At 43.0% G+C, this 23,177-nt stretch overlaps 1 protein-coding gene and 1 long non-coding RNA gene across 4 annotated transcripts in view; one reads left to right on the top strand and one right to left on the bottom strand.

Moving 5' to 3' along the window:
- RCAN2 (regulator of calcineurin 2) overlaps positions 1-23,177 on the bottom strand; it is a 307,939-nt gene that overhangs the window by 206,815 nt on the left and 77,947 nt on the right. The window lies entirely within an intron of this gene.
- LOC138849658 (uncharacterized) lies at positions 1,140-21,203 on the top strand. Its single transcript, XR_011388671.1, has 2 exons — positions 1,140-1,509; positions 1,783-21,203. It is a non-coding gene; the product is annotated as an uncharacterized lncRNA (long non-coding RNA).

The following is a 23,177-nucleotide window of genomic DNA, read 5'->3' as shown; positions in this document are numbered from 1 at the left end:
GAACCACTGCCCTATGGAGAAGCCAAGGTGCCTCTTCGGGTGACACCTGAGAATTTCAGATGGATGATGGATAACTCAGCAGTACTAGATTAAAATAGGAGTGAGATTATGCAATTTTCTTCAGTGGGGAGACCCCTAGATGCATGCTTTTAAAGAGACCTAAAAGAGATTGATTGAGGCATCGATTGGTTATGATGTCAGAATTTCACAGTGGAGTGCGGAGGTTTGATTCCATGTTCTGGCTCTTGACTCCAGCTCCCTGCTAAAGCAGACCAGGGGGTGGGGTCAGTGGTGATGACTCAACTTATTAGGTTCCTGACATCCACATGGGAAACATGAATCATGTTCATAGTTCCCAGCATTGACTGGGCCCGGCCAAAGCTGTTGTAGGCACTTGGACAGTGAACCAGCAAATGGGAGCCTGCTCTCCCTGCCTATCAAATAAATAAATTTTTTTATTATTTTTTATTTTTTTACAGGCAGAGTGGACAGTGAGAGAGAGAGAGATAGAGAGAAAGGTCTTCCTTTTCCCATTGGCTCACCCCCCAATGGTCACTATGGCCGGTGCGCTGCAGCCAGCGTACTGCACTGATCCGTAGCCAGGAGCCAGGTGCTTCTCCTGGTCTCCCTTGCGGGTGCAGGGCCCAAGCACTTGGGCCATCCTCCACTGCACTCCCGGGCCACAGCAGAGAGCTGGACTGGAAGAGGAGCAACCAGGACAAAATCTGGCGCCCCAACAGGGACTAGAACCTGGGGTGCTGGCGCCGCAGGCAGAGGATTAGCCTATTGAGCCACGGCGCTGTCCAATAAAATTTTAAAACTTTAAAAAGATTGATTGAGGACTACATAAAATAAACCTTGGTATGTCCCAAGAGATAATAAACAAAACAAGAAATCAGAGGTTTAAATGCTAGCCAGCACTGAAATTGTCCATCTGGAAAGAACTAGCTTTGATTCTTCAAAGTCAGCAGTATGTTGATGTGGGTATTTTCCAAACCCATGGTGATTTTCTCAGGAGGGGAGTTGTTTATCAAACAATTTCTAAGGATACTCTGGTCAGAGTCCTTCTGGAATCACGAATATTTTATGTTTCCTTGGCTGCCTCTGTCAGACACCTTGAAGAGGGAGCCTTTGAAAGTTCTCAGACAATGTTCCTACCACTTCCCTGTGGGCGGCTCATGCTGCTTTGGCCTACATTATTTTGCTCAGGTACCTATCTACATGTTTAGAGCCATGCTATACCAGGCTAAACAGCTGTGGTGACTGCAGGCTTTTTGTGACAACCCGATGCAGCTGGGAGCAGCTGGCGTGAGCTGATTGGACCGCAACACGGCTTCTGTCCTGCTTCGAGCAACGGTGACTAATTAGCTCAGCACTCTCACCCAGCCTGCCTCTACTGCAACAGAGGAACTGGATGTGCTGCCCTTCATGCAAGAAGATCCCCCACATTTCTGCTACAAGGAGAGACGAGATCAACTGAGTGCTCCCTGCATTGTTCCTGCTTTCCAGGTATGGTGAGAGACTGCTGGTAGACCCTGCCACCAGGATTCTTAGTGCAGTGACCAAGATTAGGGTACAATTCCTGCCCCCCCGCCAGACAGACAACAGCTGCCAGCCCACAGGGATGTGGAATCCAACTCCTGGGCCTCTGAGCTTTGGTTCTCTCCCCAAATGAGTTATGCAATCACGTTGAGTAACAAGACAACAAGAAATAAGGCCTGGCTAGGGACTTGGCGAGGAAATAGAAATTCTACCTGTTTTCTCATTGTGTTTTTCCAACAGGAGATGATTTGGCCAAGGAAAATGCCAGCCTCCCAAGGATGCCTGATGTCACATTACTCCTGCACACTGTCTCAAATCAGCAGCCAAGCAGCAGTAAGAAGGGACCAATCATTCAGTAAAACCTTGGGTCCTGGAGACATTGCAAGTTCCAGAAATTTCACAGGAATATGTAAAACTGCAGAAACCCACTCTGAAGTTACTTGCTTTTATCTAGAATGTCTTTGTTTCTTTTTTTTTTTAATTTTTTGACAGGCAGAGTGGACAGTGAGAGAGAGAGAGAGACAGAGAGAAAGGTCTTCCTTTACCGTTGGTTCACCCTCCAATGGCCGCTGTGGCCTGCGTGCTGTGGCCGGTTTACCATGCTGATCCAAAGCTAGGAGCCAGGTGCTTCTCCTGGTCTCCCACGGGGTGCAGGGCCCAAGGACTTGGGCCATCCTCCACTGCACTCCTGGGCCACAGCAGAGAGCTGGCCTGGAAGAGGGGCAACCCGGACAGAATCCGGCGCTCTGACTGGGACTAGAACCTGGTGTGCTGGTGCCGCAAGGCGGATGATTAGCCTATTGAGCCATGGCGCCGGCTAGAATGTCTTTCTAAATCATACTACTAATGTGAATTCCCAGTAGGCTCATTTATTTAAAGGAGAAATTTGTCTTCCCCTTGGGAGTCTTCAGGAACAAAATTTATAAATATTACTAATTCTCTGTAAAGAAAGGGAATGGTCTCCAGTGGTTTCTCAAGATTCTCATTCATCCCCTGAGTCCTAGAGATTACCTTTCTTTTGTATGTATGGTACTTTAAGAAATTCATGGAAGATAGAATTATAAATTATGTATATTTGGGTACAAAAAATTGAAATCAATGCCTAGCTTTCTCATAATATTTATTTCTATGAATTTTTGAAGACCCCATCATATAACTGTGTAAGCATAAATGAATGCAATAACTAATATTAAGTAACATCACATTTTGTAAGTACAGAAGGGTTCTATGATGAAATTGAAAATATAATAACACTGAATTTGTTCTTGCATTCTTATTCACTTTTCAAAAGTTTGCTAATTCCTTCATGGGCTTCCTTCCTTCCTTCCTTTCAACAGGCAGAGTGGACAGTGAGAGAGAGAGACAGAGAGAAAGGTCTTCCTTTGCTGTTGGTTCACCCCTCAATGGCCACAGCGCTGCAGCTGGCGCACCGCTCTGATCTGAAGCCAGGAGCCAGGTGCTTCTCCTGGTCTCCCATGTGGGTGCAGGGCCCAAGTACTTGGGCCATCCTCCACTGCACTCCCAGGCCATAGCAGAGAGCTGGACTGGAAGAAGAGCAACTGGGACACAATCTGGTGCTCCGACCGGGACTAGAACCCGGTGTGCCGGCACCACAAGGCAGAGGATTAGCCTATTGAGCCACGGCACCGGCCCCTTCATGGGCTTTAAATACCCACTTAGTCACGTTTAACAGCAGATAAACTCCTACATTCAGCTGACTTCTGTGTGCATTACATTTCTAATATACAATCACAGACATACACAACTAGAATTAAAGGTTTATGCCACACTCTCAAGAGAATAAGGACAAAGAAAAGGGCATTGCAGTTTGCGTCCATGAAAGTACTAGATCATTTTTTCTAATAGCACATCACCCATAACAGGCCCTGAAATACCGCATCCACTCATTCTTCCTTCTACTATTCATAGAGAATCTGCTGTATGCTAGGAACCAGGGTAACATTTTACCAGCTCCTCTCTCATGCATTCCTCTCATTTTCTCTACAGAAGTTCACAAAACGTTTTAACCAGTATTTTGGGACTTGGGTTGATGTGAGCTATATCGTGCTGGTAAATTGTCAAAGTCAATGTGATTGGATTGAGGGATATTCAGGTGGCAGATTATCTCTGGGTGTGTCTTTGAGGGTGCATGTAGAAGAAACTGGCATTACATTTGTGAGCTCCGTAAGGAAGATCTCCCTTCTTTCCATGTGGATTAGCACTGTCCAACTGGATGAGGGACTGGACAGTAGAAAGAGGCACAGGAAGGTGATTTCTGTTTTTTGTCCAGAGCTGGAACACCCTTCTTCTTCTACCTTTGGATACCAAAACTCCAGATAGCCTACCTTTCAAATCCTGGCACTTACACAGTGGCTCCCCAAATTCTCACACCTTCAGCCTCATACTGAATAGGACAGCCTCACTTTCCCTGATTCTGGAAACTTCCAACTTTTCCCTGGTTCTCAAGAATGCAGACAGTAGACTGTGGGACTTTCAGCCTCCATGATCACATAAGTCAATTCCCCTCTCTTCTGTCTCCTATTGGTTCCCTCTCTCTCTCTCTCTCTCTCTCTCTGGACAACCCTGAATGAAACTTATCAGTAAGAAATTCTGTTCTCAATGGCATATTTGGAGTAGATCAGGTATGCTTTAAAAAACTGACAAGGATTTGGTGAGAAATAACCAGGGCAGGAACTAGCACACGGGTATTTGACATGGGATGTCTCCACCTTCTGGCTGCAAGACAAAAAGGCATGTCTGAGGAATAATGAGTTACATAACCACTTCTGGAAAAAGACCAGCACTTACAATGGGAATCTTCCGTCTCTATTTAGTATTTAAATATTTACTGAACGCCTAGTCTGGGTGAGGTTCCAGATAAGAAGCTAACCCATAAGAACAGCCTGTATGAAATATTATTTTCTTATTTTGTAAAAAAGCCATGAGCAAACCTTTGAACAAGTCAAAAGAATATTAATATAATCTGCAAATTTTTCAGTATTAACAAGGATGATATGATCTTAAGCTTTCAACTCATTTGTGCTTTAAAAATTTTTTAAATTTCATTTATTTGAAATGCAAAGAGAGAGAAAGGGAAAGAGAGAGAGGCAAGAGAGAAGAAGAGAGGAGGAGAGGATAAGGGAGCAGGGAGGGGCGAGAGAGGAGTACAGAGAGAAAGGGGTGAGAGGAGAGACCTCCTGGGTGTTGGCTCACTCCCAAATGCCCACAATGGCTTGAGCTAGACCAGGCTGAACACAGAAGCTGCATTCCAACCCAGCTGCCTTGATATGGGATGTGGACATCACAAGCAATGTTTTAGTCACTGTGTCAAATGCCCCCTCCCATTGTGTTTTATTTCCTTTTACACCCACGGTTTAGGTTATCTTTGCAAACAGCTGAAAGGTAGTATGTGTGTGCAGGAAGCAATGTGCAGTGGTTCCCTACAGGCTTTGGAGTGAGGCAAAGCTAAGTTTGCCCATAAACAACTCCATCTGGACAAGTACCCTAATCTTTGAGTCTCTACTTATTCAAATACTCATAGTAATAGAAGAGTTTATGGTTTGGAGGAAGATCACACAAGAACAACCTATTTAAAAGTCCATAAAGCCCATCACAAATGGATAATCCAAAATGTGTCATATATACACTCTGCCCTGCACACACACACACACACACATACACACACATTTATACATACGTTCACAATGGAATGTTATTCAGTCTTGAAAAGGATGGAAACTCTGACATTTACTACAACATGTATGAATCTTAAATATATGATGAAATATGCCAGATATACAAATATGATGATCCCACTGATATAAAGGACATAGAGTAGTCATATTCACAGAAAATTGGGGGGGGGGCGGTTCTAGAGAAGTAGGTGGATGGGATACTATTGTGTAATGGATGTAGAGTTTCGGTTTGGAAAAATGAAGAAGTTCTGGAGATAGGCAATAGTGATGATTGCACAACACGTATATACTTAATGCTATTGAACTGTACACTTAAAATAGAATGGCAACTTTTATATTGTGGATATCTCACAATATATGGAAGAAAATGTACAGAGAGAGATGCATGGCCCACAGTAGGTATGAAATGAATAGGAGCTCACAGAAGCTATGAGTGTCCCCTCTTCTAGATCACGGCTGTGATCACTTTACAAGCATTGGGACTGGGGTGGAGCTTTAAATGACAGGCCTAAGGCTACCATCTTTGGCCAATTTGTTACCAGAAACTGCACTAGACTGAATGGATTGTGTGTTCCACTGCAGTTTTTAATGTTTACAAACAATCTAACAACTTGTATTCTGATGAAGAATATGCATCTAAGGAAATAGGAGTCATGCCAACAAAAAAACAAGTTTTGAATGACTACTCTGTTTGACGTGGTTTCCATGGCTTCTTTGCTAGTTTTGCTTTAGGTGAGACAGCTTTTTTAAAAAACTATTTATTTACTTATTTATTTGAAAGGCAGAGTTATACAGAGAAGAAAGGTGGGGGGTGGGGTGGATCTTCCATTTGCTGGTTCACTCTCCAAATGGCCTCAACAGCCAGGGCTGAGCCAGGGTAAAGCCAGGAGCTTCATCTGGGTCTCCCATGTGGGTGCAGGGGCTCAAGTACTTAGGCCATCTTCCTCTGCTTTTCCAGGCACATTAGCAGGGAGACGGATCGGAAGTGGAGAAGCCGGGACTTGAATCAGCACCTATATGGAATGCAAGCATCGCAGGCAATAGCTTAACCTACTATACCACAGTCAGCTCTGGTGAGATATTTAATCTAGCAGCAACTTTCTAGCACCAAGGCTCTGATCCATATGACGACACACAATATTATCCTGTTATCCATTTGTCCAGCATCCCTCTATACTCTGTAAATTTTAGTTGTCAAATGGCAAAGTCAACAGCTAAGTCTAGAAAATGGCTCAAACCATAATATAGAGTACTATATTTCTCAGTCATACAGTAGCATCAAAAGATGTAAAGGAGCAGGTGGTTAGCCTAGTGGCTAAGATGTCAGTTATAATGTCTGTGTCCCATATCAGAACACTTGGTTCAAGTCCAGGCTCCAGCTCCTGACTCAAACTTTCTGATACTGCAGTGTGGGTCTGCATTGTTCAAAGAATTGGGTCCTTGCCACCACGTGGGAGACCTGAATTAGCTCCTGGTTTCTGGCTTTGATCTCACCCAGTCTCTACTATCAGAGGCATTTCAGGAAGGAACTAGCAGATGGAGCAAGTATTTTCTGTCTGTCTCTATCTGACTGTCTCTGGAATTAAAGCAGACATCTACCTGAGTAGATGTTGAGTACCCCAACAGCTGTGTCAGGAAAGTGAGCTAAGTGGAAGACTGGTGAAGGGGGAAGGAGCTGGAAGGGGCTGGAAAAGAGGAGGAAGTGGGGGAAGCGCATGCAAACACAGCATTTACTCAAGGTGATCTCAGCCCCACTCAGCACAGCATCGACAAGGTGCAGACAGGATGTCCTGTAAAGCCCCTCACTCACCTAGAGACCCCCAACAATGTCACTGTGGATTCTAAAGTTCTACACAGAGTAGGGGAAAACCTCAGAAAGCCTAAATTTGAGGCATAATTATTCCATAATCTTATAAAATTGCTAAGAGGGGCTTGTTATAATTGTATCCACTAGTTACAATCTTGACTGTGTAAAGAACTCAAAATGGCAGCCTGATATTTAAATGAGAATATCAAGTATTTCTTTTTTTAAGGTTTCTTTTATTTGAAAGGCAGAATTAGAGAAAGAGAGAAAGATCTTCCATTAACTAGTTCATTCCCGAAATGGCTGCAACTGCTTAGGCTGTGACAGGCAGAAGCCAGGTGGCTAGAATTTCATCCAGGTCTCCTATGTGGATGGCAGGCACACAAGGACTTGGGCCATTTTTCTGCCTTTCCCAGGTGCATAAGCAAGGAGCTGGATCAGAAAGTGGAGCAGCTGGGATGAGGCAGTGGCTTAACCCACTGCAGCACAATGCCAGCTACTATTTATTGAACACTTATTCTTTGTGCTTTTCCTACACAAATGTCTCTTGGCACATGATATATGAAAGACCAAGGGTCAGAGATAGGAAGGAACTATTGCAAGGTCTCCCAGCAACTAAACTTCATTTTTTTTAAATTTATTTGACAGATAGAGTTAGACAGTGAGAGAGAGAGAGAGACAGAGACAGAGACAGAGAGAAAGGTCTTCCTTCCGTTGGTTCACCCCCCAAATGACTGCCACGGCTGGTGCGCTGTGCTGATCCAAAGCCAGGAGCCAGGTGCCTCCTCCTGGTCTCTCATGTGCAGGAGCCCGAGCACTTGGGCCATCCTCCACTGCCCTCCCGGGCCACAGCAGAGAGCTGTACTGGAAGAGGAGCGACTGGGACTAGAACCCAAAGCCCATATGGGATGCAAGAGCCGAAGGTGGAGGATTAACCAAGTGAGCCACGGCGCTGGCCCCATAAGCTGCATTTTGATTCCCAGCCTTCCTGCCTCCAAAGTCTGCACCATTGTCTGCTAGATCTGCCCTAATTCTTTAGCAAAGGATTCGACTAGTGTTTGAGAGGCACCTGGTTTAAAGCTAAGTATGAACACGGGATTCCTCACAGGACTTAATTTCAGAAAGCAACTAGAGTCCCTTTGCTCTCTACATTGATGTATCTTGCTCAGTGCCAGCCACTTACTAAGCTGGAATCAATCGATCAGGCCTCAGGCTCTGCACAGCTAACTCAAAGGGTTGCCGCAAGAAAGTACTGATGAATACAGGTCATGAACGGCCACCACTATAAACAATCAATGCCTGACATTATAGTCTCTCTCCTGGGCATGTTTTTATGTTGGAAAAATATTGAACACCGAAGCCCTTGTTCAGGAACAAATGGTCTGGAAGGCGACTGTGGCTGGGAGAGTTGAGGAAGATGAAACACTTGGGAAGGAAACAAAGGCAGCCCAAGCAGCCCTGGGACCTAGCACAGTGCCTGGCACAAGCTGAGCTCCAGGAAATACGTGAATGCATCCATCAACTCGGGGACAACGGAAGGTCTTAGGAAGACAATAGGACCTAGGGAGCAGCAGGCTATCACAGGGCCCTGCTCCTCCTGCAGGACAGGGCATTCTCCTCCACACCCTTGAAAAGGCACTTCAGGAAAGAAGCCCTGCTCTGGCACTCTGAGTTTAACCAGCTGGTGTTCAGTTTTCAAAGGAACTAAGTTATACAACATTTTTAGAAATGATAGTAAATTCTCAGTTATTTAAGGGCTGATTGCTTCATTTGTGGATTGGGTTAATTTTGCCTTTTTCTGCTGAGGAAATTTCACTGTTCTTGTCCCTTCCATGATGACAAAGGAACAGAATTCAATTACACTTAAATGTCCTGATTTCAAGGTGGTTTTTATCACATTTATTTCCTGCTCCAAATTACTCAGTAATTAAAAATGGCTTCTTATTGTTATTTTATATAGTTCAAGCTCTTCAAACTCATATATAAGATACTGGCACAATTTCATTGTTCTGTGCACAAATAACATGTGTTGAGGTTTCAAAGAATGGCAAGGCATGATTCGAGCAAGGAGTTTGAATTTTACTCTAAGCATGTTGGGAAGTTAGGGAGATTTTACATAAAGAATTGATATAGGGGCCAGCATTGTGGTACAGCAGATTAAGTTGCTGCCTATGACACCAGCATCTCATATGAATACTGGTTCAAGTCCCAGCTGCTCCACTTCATATCCAGCTCCCTGCTAATGCACCTAGGAAAGCAGCAGAAGATGGTCCAAGTGCTTGGGCTCCTGCCACCAATGTGGGAGAACTAGACAGAGTTCAAGTATCCTGGCTTTGGCCTGGCCTACACCTTGCCATTGCAGCCATTTGAAGAATGAACTAGTGGATGACGACTTCTTTCTGTCTCCCCACTCTTTCAAATAAATAAATAAATAAATAAATCTTTTTTTTAAAAAAAGGATCAATATAATCATTCGATTTATGCTTTGTAAAGGTTTTTCTTGTTGCTACAAGGAGCAGTTTGTCAATAGTACAATAGTGGAATCAGAAATTCCAGCTAGGAGACTCTTGCAGGCAAGAGATAATGATGGCTTGATCTAAAATGATAGTGGTAGGGGGCAGCCTGTGACACTGGCATCCCATATGGGTGCTGGTTCATGTCCCAGCTGTTCCACTTCTGATCCAGCTCCCTGCTAATGCACCTCAGAAAGCAGTGGAAGATGGCCCAAACTCTTGGGCCTTTTCCATCCACATGGGAGACTCATATGAAGACCCTGGCTCCCGGCTGTGGCCTGGACCAATCCTGGTCATTGTAGCCTTCTGAGGATTGAATCAGCAGATAAAAGTGCTCTCTCTCTCTCTCTCTCTAACCATGACTTTCAAATAAATAAATAAATCTTTAAAAGTAAATAGAGGCACCAAGATGGCAGAATAGGGAGAGAGCTTACTGCTCTAGTCTAGGGAAAGATAGTTAAAAACATGGAGAGGGGCCAGCACTGAGGAGCAGCAGGTTAAAGCCCTGGCCTGAAATGCCAGCATCCAATATGGGGGCTGGTTCTAGTCCCAGCTGCTCCTCTTCCAATCCAGCTCTCTGCTATGGCCTGAGATAGCAGATAGAAGTGGTACAAGTTGATGGGCCCCTGCACCCACGTGGGAGACCTAGAAGAAGCTCCTGGCTCCTGGCTTTGGATTGGCGCAGCTCCAGCCATTGTGGCCATCTGGGGAGTGAACCAGTGGATGGAAGACCAACCTTTCTGTCTCTACCTCTCTCTGTAACTCTGTCTTTCAAATAAATAAAATAAAACTGAGAAAAAAAAACATGGAGAGAGTGCAATCTTAGGTAAGAGTTAGGGAGAAAATGGCGCATGAAATTCCATGCAAGTTAGAGGGACATTGTGGATCTACATAGAGGGTGTGGGCATGCACAATTCAGCACTCCCACAGCCAAGAGCCTCAGCATCAGCTTTCAAGATTGAGGTGAGACCAGACTGCAACAGCCTAAGCCACTGACGATAAAGGTGCAGGAAGAGCCTGGCATGAGTCTGGCTTGGAACCCGGTGGGGAACACTATACCTGCCAACCCAGAGGAAAAAAGTCAGCACATTTCTCTCTCCCAACCACTTGCTTGGCACTGGAGTCCTGGAACTAGCTGAGAGCAGGTGGACACCATTTTGGACATACGCAATAGCTGCACCAGCTCTTGTCCATGCCCCTGGCAACCAGCCAGGAGGAGACATCTGAGTCTGGTTGGGAGAATTGACAGGGTATTGAGTGCTTGTAACTGTGGGAGCCTTGTGTGAGCTGAGACTGTAAAAACACTATGGCTTCATGTGAGGGCACAGGGTGTGGTTGGGTCTTTGGGCAGTCACTGTGGGCAGCTCCACATGCTTAGGGCTCCCTGACTCCCTGGTGAAGATCACTGCTGCAGGATCCATGCTCACATAGAGGACTGCATGAATCCTTTGTGTGGTTCTTGGGGAAAAACAGATGAATGCTGTACCCATCAGGGCTAGCACCCAGGCATTGGTCTCCTTGAAGGAGAGGAGGTAAAATGAGACCATGCCAACAGAGCTGAACAAACCTCCTTTCTGATTACCAAAAAAAAAAAAAAAAAAAAAAAGATTTACCATGCTCAATTTGGGAGTCACCTTGGACACTCTTCTAACCCTGGAGCACTGAACAGAGTTTTCTGACCACACCCAGCAATGCCTCAGTGTATTCACTGAAAGAACAGACACTGCACTAACACATAGAGGCATAGTCCAAAGATGTAAATCACCCAGGGAAAAAAAATAATACAAAAGGTATCTTCACAAATGCCTAAAAATAAATGCACCAATTCAAGAAACAGGAATAAGGAAGACAACACGATGCCCCCAAAGGAACACAACAACACTTCAATACTAGAATGTGAAAATGAAGAGACTGAAGGAATGCCAGAGCCTGAATTCAAAAAATTGATCATAGGATTACTCAGAAGTGATCAGAAGCAAATCCAAAAACTAAAGAAATCTGTACATGACATGAATGAAAAATTTTCCAATGAAATTGAGATTTTTTAAAGAGAAATCAAAATGAAATATTGGAAATGAAGAATCCAGCTCTCTGCTGTGGCCCAGGAGGGCAGTGGAGGATGGCCCAAATCCTCGGGCCCTGCACCTGCATGGGAGACCAGGAGAAGCACCTGGCTCCTGGCTTCAGATCCGTGTGGTGCGCCAGCCGCAGTGCACTGGCCACAGCGGCCATTGGAGGGTGAACCAATGGAAAAGGAAGACCTTTCTCTCTGTTTCTCTCTCTCACTGTCCACTCTGCCTGCCAATAAATAAATAAATAAATAAAGAATGTTGTAGAAAGCCTTAACAACAGAATCAGTGAGGCAGAAGAAAGAATAACTGAACTGGAAGACAAATCTTGGAAATTTTACATCAGATCGAAAAAAAAAGTAGAAATTAGAAAACTAAAAAATTATGTTGGAGATCTATTGGATACTATCAAACAATCCAACATACAGGTCTTAGGAGTTCATGAAGGTATGGAAGAAGAGAATGGACTAGAAAACCTATTTAGTGAAAGAATTACAGAAAACTTCCCTAATTTGGAGAAAGAAAGGGACATCCAAGTACAAGAAACACAGAGAACTCCTAACAGACGTGACCAGAAAAGATCTTCACCATGACACATGGTAGTCAAACTCTTTGTAGTGAAACATAAAGAAAAAAATCTAAAATGTGCATGAGAGAAACACAAGATTACTTTCAGAGGATCTCCAATAAAACTCACAGATGACTTCTTATTAAAAACCCTAAAGGCTAGGAGAGAATGGTGAGATATATTCCAAGTCTTAAGAGAAAAAAACTGTCAACCTAGAATACTGTACCCATGCTAATGGAAACCAAAAAAAAAAAAAAAAAAAAAAAGAGTTGGTGTAGCCATCCTAATCAGATAAAATAGACTTTAACACAAAAACTATTGAAAGAGACAAAGAAGGGCACTGTGCAATGATTAAGGCTTCAATTCAACAGGAAGCTATAACCAGAATAAATATATGAGTACCTAATTATAGGGCACATAGCTATTTAAAAGAAACGTAGATGGATCTAAAGGGAGACATAGACTCCAATACAAAAGTAATGGGGGATTTCAACCACACTTTCAGCAAAGGACTGATCAATCAGACAGAAAATCATCAAGGAAACAACAGCTAATTGACGCTATAGGCTGAATGAACCTATTGGATATCTACAGAACTTTTCATCCTACAGTTACAGAATACACATTCTTCTCACCAGTACATAGAACTTTCTCTAGGATAGACCACAGGCCAGTTCATAAAGCAAGTCTCAGCAAATTCAAAGGAATCAAAATCATATCATGCATTTTCTCTGTCCCCAGTGGAAAGAAGTTGGAGATCAACAACTTGAGGGTCTCTAGAACATACACAAACACATGGAGACTGAACAGTATGCTCCTGAATGAACAGTGGGTCATAGAAGAAATCAAAAGAGAAATCAAAAAACTGTTCAGGAACTGTTTTTTTATATATGCTATTTGTTGAAATCTTTATTTAGTATAGAGTTAATCTTCTATGTATAAAGTTAATTGAAACTAGATCTTAGTAAAAAATAAGAATGGGAATAGGAGAGAGATGAGGAAGAAGAGTGGGAGTTCGGGTGTGAGGGTGGGTACAGTTGGAAGCGTCACTATCACTGTGTTCCTAAAGTTGTATTTATGAAATGCATGAAGTTTGTATACTTTAAATAAAAGGTTTCTGGGAGGGAGGAAACAATAAAAAATAAATACATAAGTAAAATGATAGTGGTAGAGATAGAATGAAGTCTAATCTGGGATTTTTAAAGGATATATCTCAGAGGACTTGTATGTGAAACTTATGTTAAGGAGAAGGAAAGGAAAGGATAGGGACTGTCTTCTAGATTTTTCATTTGAATAACAAAGTTGGGGGCAGGGGTGACATTTACTGCAATGTGATAGGGCAAGCAAACTTTCTAGGATTTTATTTAGAGACAAGATTTCTGGGGGTATATCTAGAGATCTGTTTTGTCCTTGTTAAATCTGAGAAGAAGTAATTTCAGTGTGCATAGAAGGTCTTGAAGATGAGTCTGGAGTTCTGAGACATGGCCAAGACTAGAGGTAGAGATAGAGGGGTGGGAGTTCATTAGCATTGAGATGACATTGAAAGCTATAAGGCTGAATGGGATCAACTGTGGGGAATGGATAAATGGAAAACAGAAGTTGGCTGATAAGTTTCCCCCTGGGGCACTCCAAGTTCAGCAAAAGAAAAGCAGCATGAAACCCTGAGCAATAGTAAGTGAGGAAGGAGAAAAAGGAGATTGCTCTGTCATGAAAGTTAAGAGATCAGAGGAGGAAGTAATAATCAGTTTCATCAAATATTCTTGAGAAGTCAAGAATGATACACATCAAATGATGAGTGCTGGTCTGCCAGCAGACCATGGGAGAACAAGAGGAGAAGCCTGATTAGGAGTGGTTGAAGAATTAGTGTTTGGTGGGAGATAGTGATTACAGAAAACTCAAGAAGATTTTCCGTGAAGTGGACAAGACGAAGCACTGGAAGAAGACAGGGTCAGGGATGGGCCTAATTTGGTTTTGTTTTAAAGCTAAGGATGTATCTATTTAGGCTGTTAGAGATAGAAGGGAGAAAATGCTTCATCATGTAGAAGAAAGGGCTTACTATCAGTACTGTTTGGAAGGCAAGAAGGGTTGGGGCTCTGGGTACAGTGGAGGGGTTGAGCCTTTGCTAGGCAGAGAAATAATGACAGCCATTGTGAGAGGGGGAAGGCAGAGAGTGCCAGTTCTCATCAAGCATAGGTTGTAGAATTAGCAGTGGGAAAACAAGGTTGCAGAGAGTTCTGGCTTATATCTATGAGTGTCTTATATTCTCAGCATCTTATATCATCTGGGTTTAGAGGAAAATGTCAAAGTGGGAAACAGCCACTTAATAAAATATTGAGCATCTACAGAATGTTAAGAGGTATGGAATATGGAGTTACAATTATTTTGTACAGAATATAAATGAGAAAAATTGACCAGTTGTGTGTTTTTCTCCTGCAACTGTCCAGGGTCAAACCCACTGAAGATAGATAATAACCTAGGTAGGCCTATGCCAGGGCAAAGCCTCTTCGAAGAGAATGTAATAAAGATTTCAAGAACTGCAACAGCATTTTGAAGGAAGCAGTTATCATAGTGAGCCACATGGTAGGGAGAGTTATAAGGTCACCAGAGGGTAGAATTGGAGGTCTATCCTAAAGTACTCAATTGAGGCATTCAAGATTTATATAAGTGAGCAATTTAAGAGCACATAGAATGGAAGGAAAATTAGGCTTCTCTGGGTCCATACCAACCCCTGTCCACTCCCAACTGATATTACAATTCATTCCTTTAGGCCTCATAATTTAACAAGAGAAGTTGATATACTTACTCATTCTACTTACATTTTTTGTATTTCTTTTCAAACTTCCAATTAACCTAGAGCTAGATGAGGTAAGAACAAACCACAGAGCCGGCGCCGTGGCTCAATAGGCTAATCCTCCCCCTTGCGGCGCCGGCACACCGGGTTCTAGTCCCGGTTGGGGCGCCGGATTCTGTCCCGGTTGCCCCTCTTCCAGGCCAGCTCTCTGCTATGGCCAGGGAGTGCAGTGGAGGATGGCCCAGGTGCTTGGGCCCTGCACCCCATGGGAGACCAGGAAAAGCACCTGGCTCCTGGCTCCTGCCAGGATCAGCGCGGTGCGCCCGCTGCAGCGGCGGCCATTGGAGGGTGAACCAACGGCAAAAGGAAGACCTTTCTCTCTCTGTCTCTCTCTCTCACTGTCCACTCTGCCTGTCAAAAAAAAAAAAAAAAAAAAACCACAAAAAGAAATATCTTAACTTTGTATACTTAAATGTACCCAAATGGTAGAGGTAGAAACGTGCCAGGGGATTCTAGTTCAATCCCATCAAGGTAGCATATACCAATGCCATCTCACTAGTCCAAGTGATCAATTTCAGTAAACAGTTGATCATACAGATAGGTCTAAGAGTAAAAGGGATCACATACTAACTGATAGAATAAAAAAGGGAGAGAACGATCCAACATGGGAAGTGGGATACACAGCAGACCTATAGAATGGCAGATGTCCTAAACAGCACTCTGGCCTCAGAATCAGCCCTTAAGGCATTCAGATCTGGCTGAAGAGCCCATGAGAGTATATTTTAGGCATGGAAAGCCAAGACACTCTGGTAAAAAAAAAAAAAAAAAAAAAAAAAAAAAAAAAAAAAAAAAAAAAAAAAAAAAAAACCTAAATGAAAGATCTCTGTGAGTGAGATCTCAGTAGAAAGAATGGGCCATCAAAGAAGGAGGTACCTTTCTTTGAAGGGAGGAGTGAACCTCCACTTTGACTATGACCTTGTCTAAATAAGATCAGAGTCGGCAAACTCAAAAGGCTTCCATAGCCTTGGCAACTCATGACAAGAGCCTAGAGAGATTACTGATGCCGTAAACAAGAGTGTCAATTAGTTAAGTCAACAACAGGAGTCACTGTGCACTTACTCCTCATGTAGGATCTCTGTCCTTAATGTGTTGTTCAATGTGAATTAATGCTATAACTAGTACTCAAACAGTATTTTACACTTTATGTTCTGTGTGGGTGCAAACTGTTGAAATCTTTACTTAATATATACTAAATTGATCTTCTGTATATAAAGATAATTGAAAATGAATCTTGATGTGAATGGAATGGGAGAGGGAGCGGGAGTTGGGAGGGTTGCAGGTGGGAGGGAAGTTATAGGGGGGAAAAAGCCATTGTAATCCATAAGCTGTACTTTGGAAATTTATAATTACTAAATAAAAGTTTTAAAAAAATGTACTCTTAATTCCATTTCTTCACTACAAAAACAATTCTCTTTAACCAAAATGGTTGTTCTAATAAGATGCAATGAAAAAACCGGGTGGCATTAAAGATTTAATGTTTACTAAACACCTGTTTACTAACAGATTTAATGTTTACTAAGCACCTATATTAATACAAGCAGGAACTTATATATAGAAAAAGAGAAAGAAAAATTTTATCATATGACAATACTTTAAAAAGGTTGTAGAAACTGAAATTAAAAGATAAGTTTATTGTGGAATAAATAACTTATGAAATCCATGCAGACTTTTCATAATATATATTTTCCATGAGGTTTTTGAAGATTCTTTATATGCATGGATTTCAATTTTTTGAACCAAAATAACATATCTTTTAATTCCATTTTCCATGAATTATTGAAGTACTGTTGTATTTTAAACATTCAGTCCTAAAGAAGAGGCACAGTATTTGGAACATGAGGCAGTTTTCTCAGAGACAAATTGAATGAAAATTAAACAATATCAGAAGTACGAGTCTTTTAAAGAATAGACTACATCCTAGAAACTTGATAATTATTGCTTAAATCTATTAATTAGGCAATTACTTAGGAGCTGTTGGAAATTCTATTGAAAGATTTCCTGCTAAGACTATTGAAGTAAAAACCACCCTCTGGCAGGCGCCGTGGCTCACTAGGCTAATCCTCCACCTGCGGTGCCGGCACCCTGGGTTCTAGTCCTGGTCAGGGAGCCAGATTCTGTCCCGGTTGCCCCTCTTCCAGGCCAGCTCTCTGCTGTGGCCCGGGAGTGCAGTGGAGGATGGCCCAAGTGCTTGGGTCCTGCACCCCATGGGAGACCAGGAGAAGCACCTGGCTCCTGCCATAGGATCAACGTGGTGCGCCGGTCGCAGCGCGCCGGCTGCGGTGGCCATTGGAGGGTGAACCAACGGCAAAGGAATACCTTTCTCTCTCTCTCTCTCTCTCTCTCTCTCACTGTCCACTCTGCCTGTCAAAAAAAAAAAAAAAAAAAAAAAAAAAAAAAAAAAAAAAAACACCACCCCTGCCCCAAGGTCAAAGCCAGGAGCCTAGAATTCCATCCTGGCCTCCCATATAGGTAGCAAGGGCTTCGGTATTTGGGTCATCATCTGCTGTTCTCCCAGGTTCACCAGTAGGGAGCCTGATCAGAAGTGGAGCAGCTGGGACCCAAACCTGGGATGCTGGCTTCTCAGGCAGCAGCTTAATCCACTACGCCACAATGCTGGACCCAGTTGACAGATTCTGTAGTTCAGAGATGCCTCCAAGTACCCCTGCTTTATTTCTTTGCTACCAGCTAAAGTTGCTACTAGGTGAAGGTCCTGAACAATGAAGTCTCTTTATGGTTACAGAGCACAATAAACAGTTATAAACTATTCCTGCCAATTACACTGAGCAAACAATTTCTTGGGAGATTCGAAGGTGAGGCTTCTTTGACTCAGAGAAGTGTGACCTACCATCACTGGTGGAATGGAGCCAGGAATGGGGTGAGACAAAGCTTGCCCACCAGTCCTTGAGTTTTCTTCCACATCAATTTGGTTCTGATAGCAAGACGAGGAACCTGTGCCACTTGAATTTCAGAATGAGCAGTTAAGTGCCTGTTTAGATTTAACTTCATTCAGAGATATGAGTGGCAGGGAGATGGGAGTCATCTGTGGGGTGCTTGAATATTGCATATTAGAGACTAAAATACCAAGGTGTGCTGACCAAGAGAATAAGGTCCTGCAAATAGGACTTCTGAAATTAATTTTCTATTATATTTATGTAGTACCCATTTTGCCTAGAATCTTGTGTGGGTCTCATGAATTATATAAAGATAAATAAGGCATAGTTGAGGCCACCAGTGTTAAACAGGACATGGACAAACACAAATTGCAGAGTGTGGTAAGTGCTCAAAGTTCCCAGACCAATGGCTTTGGGAGTGCTGAAGTGGAAAAGGTTGCTTATGCTTAGAGAAATGATTAAGAACTTCTTAGAAGCTGGGTCATCTGAACTAGTTTTGACATATGGCTTGACACATAAGTTTACGTGGCTATGGCACTGTACCCAGATATTTGGTCAAACATAATTCTAGATGCTTTTGTGAAGGTATTTTGTAAATAAGATGAACATTTAAATTTGTATTAGTCTCTGAGTGACGCATTTATCCTTCATAATGAGGGTGGACATCATCCAATTAGTTGAAGGTATTATTAGAAAAGAGTGATCTCTGCTGGATACATAAAAGGGGTTGGATCCATGATTTGTGAATGCAAGAAAATGCTGAATCAAATGAGTCTCAAGTTTCTTTCACAATTGACTTTCAAGGCTGGGACACCATAAATAAAGTTAGGAATGCAGAGCAGTTAGTTCAGCTTTGGATCCAGACCTGTGAACTCTCATGCATCCACAGGGCGCGTGTGTGAAGAAACTCAGGAGACACAGCAGGCTACGGTGAACTGAGAGCCATCTGCATGGAAAAACAATGGGGGAACAGGATATACAAGATGGCTGCTGGTACTCAAGGCTGAGCAGTGGAAAAATACTTGGTAAAGAAGACTAAAAAGGAGTTAGGAGGAAAACTGGTGCCTGGCACATGGATAGCACCCAATGACTTTTTGAAAATGAATTAATAAATCAGGATAATACCCTGTTGCAGAAGTTAAAAAACAGAAGCATATTACAGATAGAGTAGTGATTGTACATTTTCAAAGAGTAAAGCTGTTATTAAAAAAGAGTAAAGGGATAATCAATTGCATGAGATGATGCAGAAACATTAAGATGAGGCTGAGAAGGGGCTCTTGGAGTTGACCATGCAGGCACCAATAACCTCTGACAGAGCAGCCCCAGCAGTGGAGCACTAGCAGGAGTCTGCAGTGGCGGCGACTCCAAGTCAGCAGGTCGAAGGATCTAGTATGGTTCCTTTTCTCAACAAGTGTAATGCATTCTGGGCTTTTTTTTTTAATTTAAAAAACCCACATTGTTACTGTAGAGTATCTAGAAAAAATCGCTTTTTGGGGGTGGGGGGGGACTGTGGCTCACTTGGCTAATCCTCTGCCTGAGGTGCCGGCACCCTGGGTTCTAGTCCAAGTTGGGGCACCGGATTCTGTCCCAGTTGCTCCTCTTCCAGTCCAGCTCTCTGCTGTGGCCCGGGAGTGCAGTGGAGGATGGCCCAAGTGCTTGGGTCCCTGCAGCCACATGGGAGACCAGGAGAGGCACCTGGCTCCTGGCTTCAGATAGGTGCAGAGCCGGCCGTAATGGCCATTTGAGGGGTGAACCAACGGAAGGAAGACCTTTCTTTCTGTCTCTCTCTCAATCACTGTCTAACTCTGCCTGTCAAAAAAAAAAAAAAAGAAAGAAAAAGAAAGAAAGAAAGAAAGAGAGAGAAAATAGCTTTTTTAAAAAGAACAAGATGAAAATTTTCTGAATTTCTACTATGCTGAAATAATGATGGTTACTGCTTTGATACATCTTCCAAAATATTTTTCTGTGCTTATTGACGGAATGGGGATACACAAAACTTTCAGCTATTATATCTTGTTTTCCAAAAAAAATTCAATCTGTCAGCATTTACTATTGCATTGATGGGCCAACTTTTTAAATCTCTCACATACTGTTAGACTTTAGTTTACCTCTCCTTTATTTATTTTACTATTCTCATTGCAATGAATATATTTGTTCCTGCATCTACTATTTCCTTAGAATATATGGTTGGATAGGGAATTGTTGTGTGAAAATACATGGGCATTTTTATAACTCTGTATTATCAATTTTTTTAAAAAGAGATTGTACCAATTTACAGTCCTTCAACCCAGGAGTCACTGCATGTTCTCCCCTACTGGGTATTACTTCTGTTCACTTTGCCTACTTAAGAGATAAATACATGATTTCAGTGTTGTTTTAATTTACGGGTCTTACCTCCAAGAGTTCTCACCCAAGACTTCTTTCAGAGCTCTGATTTGTTTCTAAGCCTCCTGATTAACAAGGCAATAAATTTATGGAGGAAGATTATGAAGATGAACTCAGACTAAAGCTTGGCTTCCTACAACCAGTGGAGGGACATATCGATTTGGACAAAGACAAGAAAAGAATCCCTCCTCCACCCAGCGGCTGTTAGGCAGGCTCTTACTGTGCCAGATAATTTATATACACAATTCTTACAAACACACTTCATGGAGAAACTATTATACCCATTTCACTGATGAGACAACAGAGGCTCTGAGAAGATTCACCACGCCCCAAGTCACAAAACTATCCAGTGATCTGAAACTCCAATCCAGCTGTCTGGTGTTAATGCCTGGGCTCTCTCACACAAATCCCACCCCCATTTTACTTCACTTGACATTAACAATATATGAGGTCATTTATTATCATTATCCTCATTTGAACTTCAAGAAAGTAAAAATGATGATAATGAAGTAAGTTAACATTATCTCAACAAAGAACCTTAGCTGGGGCCGGCCCTGTGGCATAGCAGGTAAAGCTACCGCCTGCGGTGCTGGCATCCCATATGGGCACAGGTTCAAGTCCTAGCTGCTCCACTTCTGATCCAGCTCTCTGCTACGGCCTGGGAAAGCAGTAGAAGATGGCTCAAGTGCTTGGGTCCCTGCACCCGCATGGGAGACCTGGAGGAAGCTCCTGGCTTCGGATCAGCTCAGCTCCGGCTGTTACGGCCATTTGGGGAGTGAGCCAGCAGATGGAAGACCTCCCTCTCTCTCTGCCTCTCCTTCTCTCTCTGTGTAACTCTTTCAAAATAAATAAATCTTAAAAAAAAAAAAAAAAGAAAAAGAAAAAGGAGGGGGAGGCCGGCGCTGCGGCGTAGTGGGTAAAGCCGCCACCTGCAGTGCCAGCATCCCATATGGGCATCAGTTCTAGTTCCTGTTGCTCCACTTCCAATCCAGCTTTCTGCTGTGGCCTGGAAAAGCAGAAGCCCCTGCACCTGTGTGGGAGACCCGGAGGAAATTCCTGGCTCCTGGCTTCAGATCAGCTCAGCTCTGGCCGTTGCAGCCATTTGGGGAGAGAACCAGTTGATGGAAGACTCTCTCTCTGTCTATCTCTCTCTCTCTCTCTCTCTCACGCACACACACACACACACACTCTTATTCTCACTCTCTCTCTGCCTCTCCTTCTCTCTGTGTAATTGTGACTTTCAAGTAAAATAAATAAATCTTAAAAAAAAAAAAAGAATGGGGATCTGAGAGGGAGGGAGAGAAAGGGTTGAGTGTGGGTGGGAGGGAAGGTTGAGGGGAAGACCCACTCTGTTCCTAAATCTGTATATATGAATTATATTCAACTTGTATAACTTAAATAAAATTTTTAAAAAATATTTACTTGTATTTACTTGAAAGGCAGAGCTAGAGAGAGAGAGAGAGAGAAAGAGAGAGAGAAAGAGAGAGAGATCTTTCATCTGCTGGTTCACTCTCCAAACAGCTGCAAGAGCCATGGCTGGGCCAGGCCAAAGCCAGGAGCCAGGAGCCAGGAGCCAGGAGTATCATCTGGATCTCCTTGTGCGTGCAGAGGCACAATGGCTTGGACCATCCCCTGCTGATTTTCCAGATGCATTAGCAGTGATCTAGATTAGAGGTGAAGTAGCTGGAACTTGAATCAGTGCTCATATGGGGTGCTGGTGTCACAGGCAGTGGCATAACTGGTTTCACCCCAATGCCACCCACCCCCCACTTTAAAAAATAGATTCATCTTTACTTATTTGAAAGGCAGAGCTACAGACAGAAGGAGAGACACACACAGGGAGGTGAACCTACTGTTAAATATTTGCTACTGGATAGGGCCCAACAATCTGCATTCTAACAACTGTTCCAGATGATTCTCATGCAGCTAGAATTTGGGAACAATCGGTTTATAAGACCTAACTGACCTCCCTGCAATCAGCTAGCATGTCCTCTTGCCATTATCCCATCTTTGTACCCCTTATCTACACACACAGTGCCCAAGATTGGAGCTTGCCTCCCTTTAAATCTAACTTGCTTCCAACAACCTGAATTCACCCATGGGAGTATGTATGTGTTGGACAGAGAAGACACAGCTTTTCCCAGGGCACACTGTCAATCCCTGTTCTATATTTACAACCATGATTCTAGAAAAAAGAACTTTTTTACTTCAGCTCATTTTAATATTCTATTTTAAAAATTATGAATCTTTTCCCTTTCCTGAAAATCTCATCACAATGAACTGTGTCATCTAGTCTCCATTTAGAGGGTTGCTGCTGAACCAGCAGAGGGCAGCAGGAACTCTTGGAAAGAGTCTAAAACGTCAAAGCATTTTGGCTGAGAAAGAACATAAACCATTACTGCAATGTGAACCACATTTCTAAATAGTTTGCTGGCTCATCATATTCTTCGTGTCACCAAGCTGCCTTTTAAAATGCAGGATAGATTATGTTCTCTGATTTCATAAAAAAACGTAACAACCCAAAAAGTCATTTACTCTTTTTATGCTAATTGGTCTTTGCCAGGCAAGCTTACCCAGATCCTTTTAATTGCACAGTGAGGTTTAAACATTTCAAGAGGCTGTGTATCTGGCTGAGCAGTGCAGCTGAGGGTTACGATGCTCACATCCCATATAGGAGTCCCCATCTTTGGATCCTAGTTCAGGCTCCAGATTCCAACTTCCTGCTAATGGATGTCCTGGGAGGCAGCAGGTGATGTTTTACTAGTTGTGTCCCTGCCAGCAGTATAAAGACCTGCATGGAGCTCCCAGCTGTGGAGTTCAACTTGGCCCAGCCCTGGCCCTTGTGGGCATTTGAGGAGG

Source organism: Oryctolagus cuniculus, chromosome 5, assembly GCF_964237555.1.
Source record: "Oryctolagus cuniculus chromosome 5, mOryCun1.1, whole genome shotgun sequence".
Classification (NCBI taxonomy): domain Eukaryota; kingdom Metazoa; phylum Chordata; class Mammalia; order Lagomorpha; family Leporidae; genus Oryctolagus; species Oryctolagus cuniculus.
This window is presented reverse-complemented; position numbering and strand designations above follow the sequence as displayed.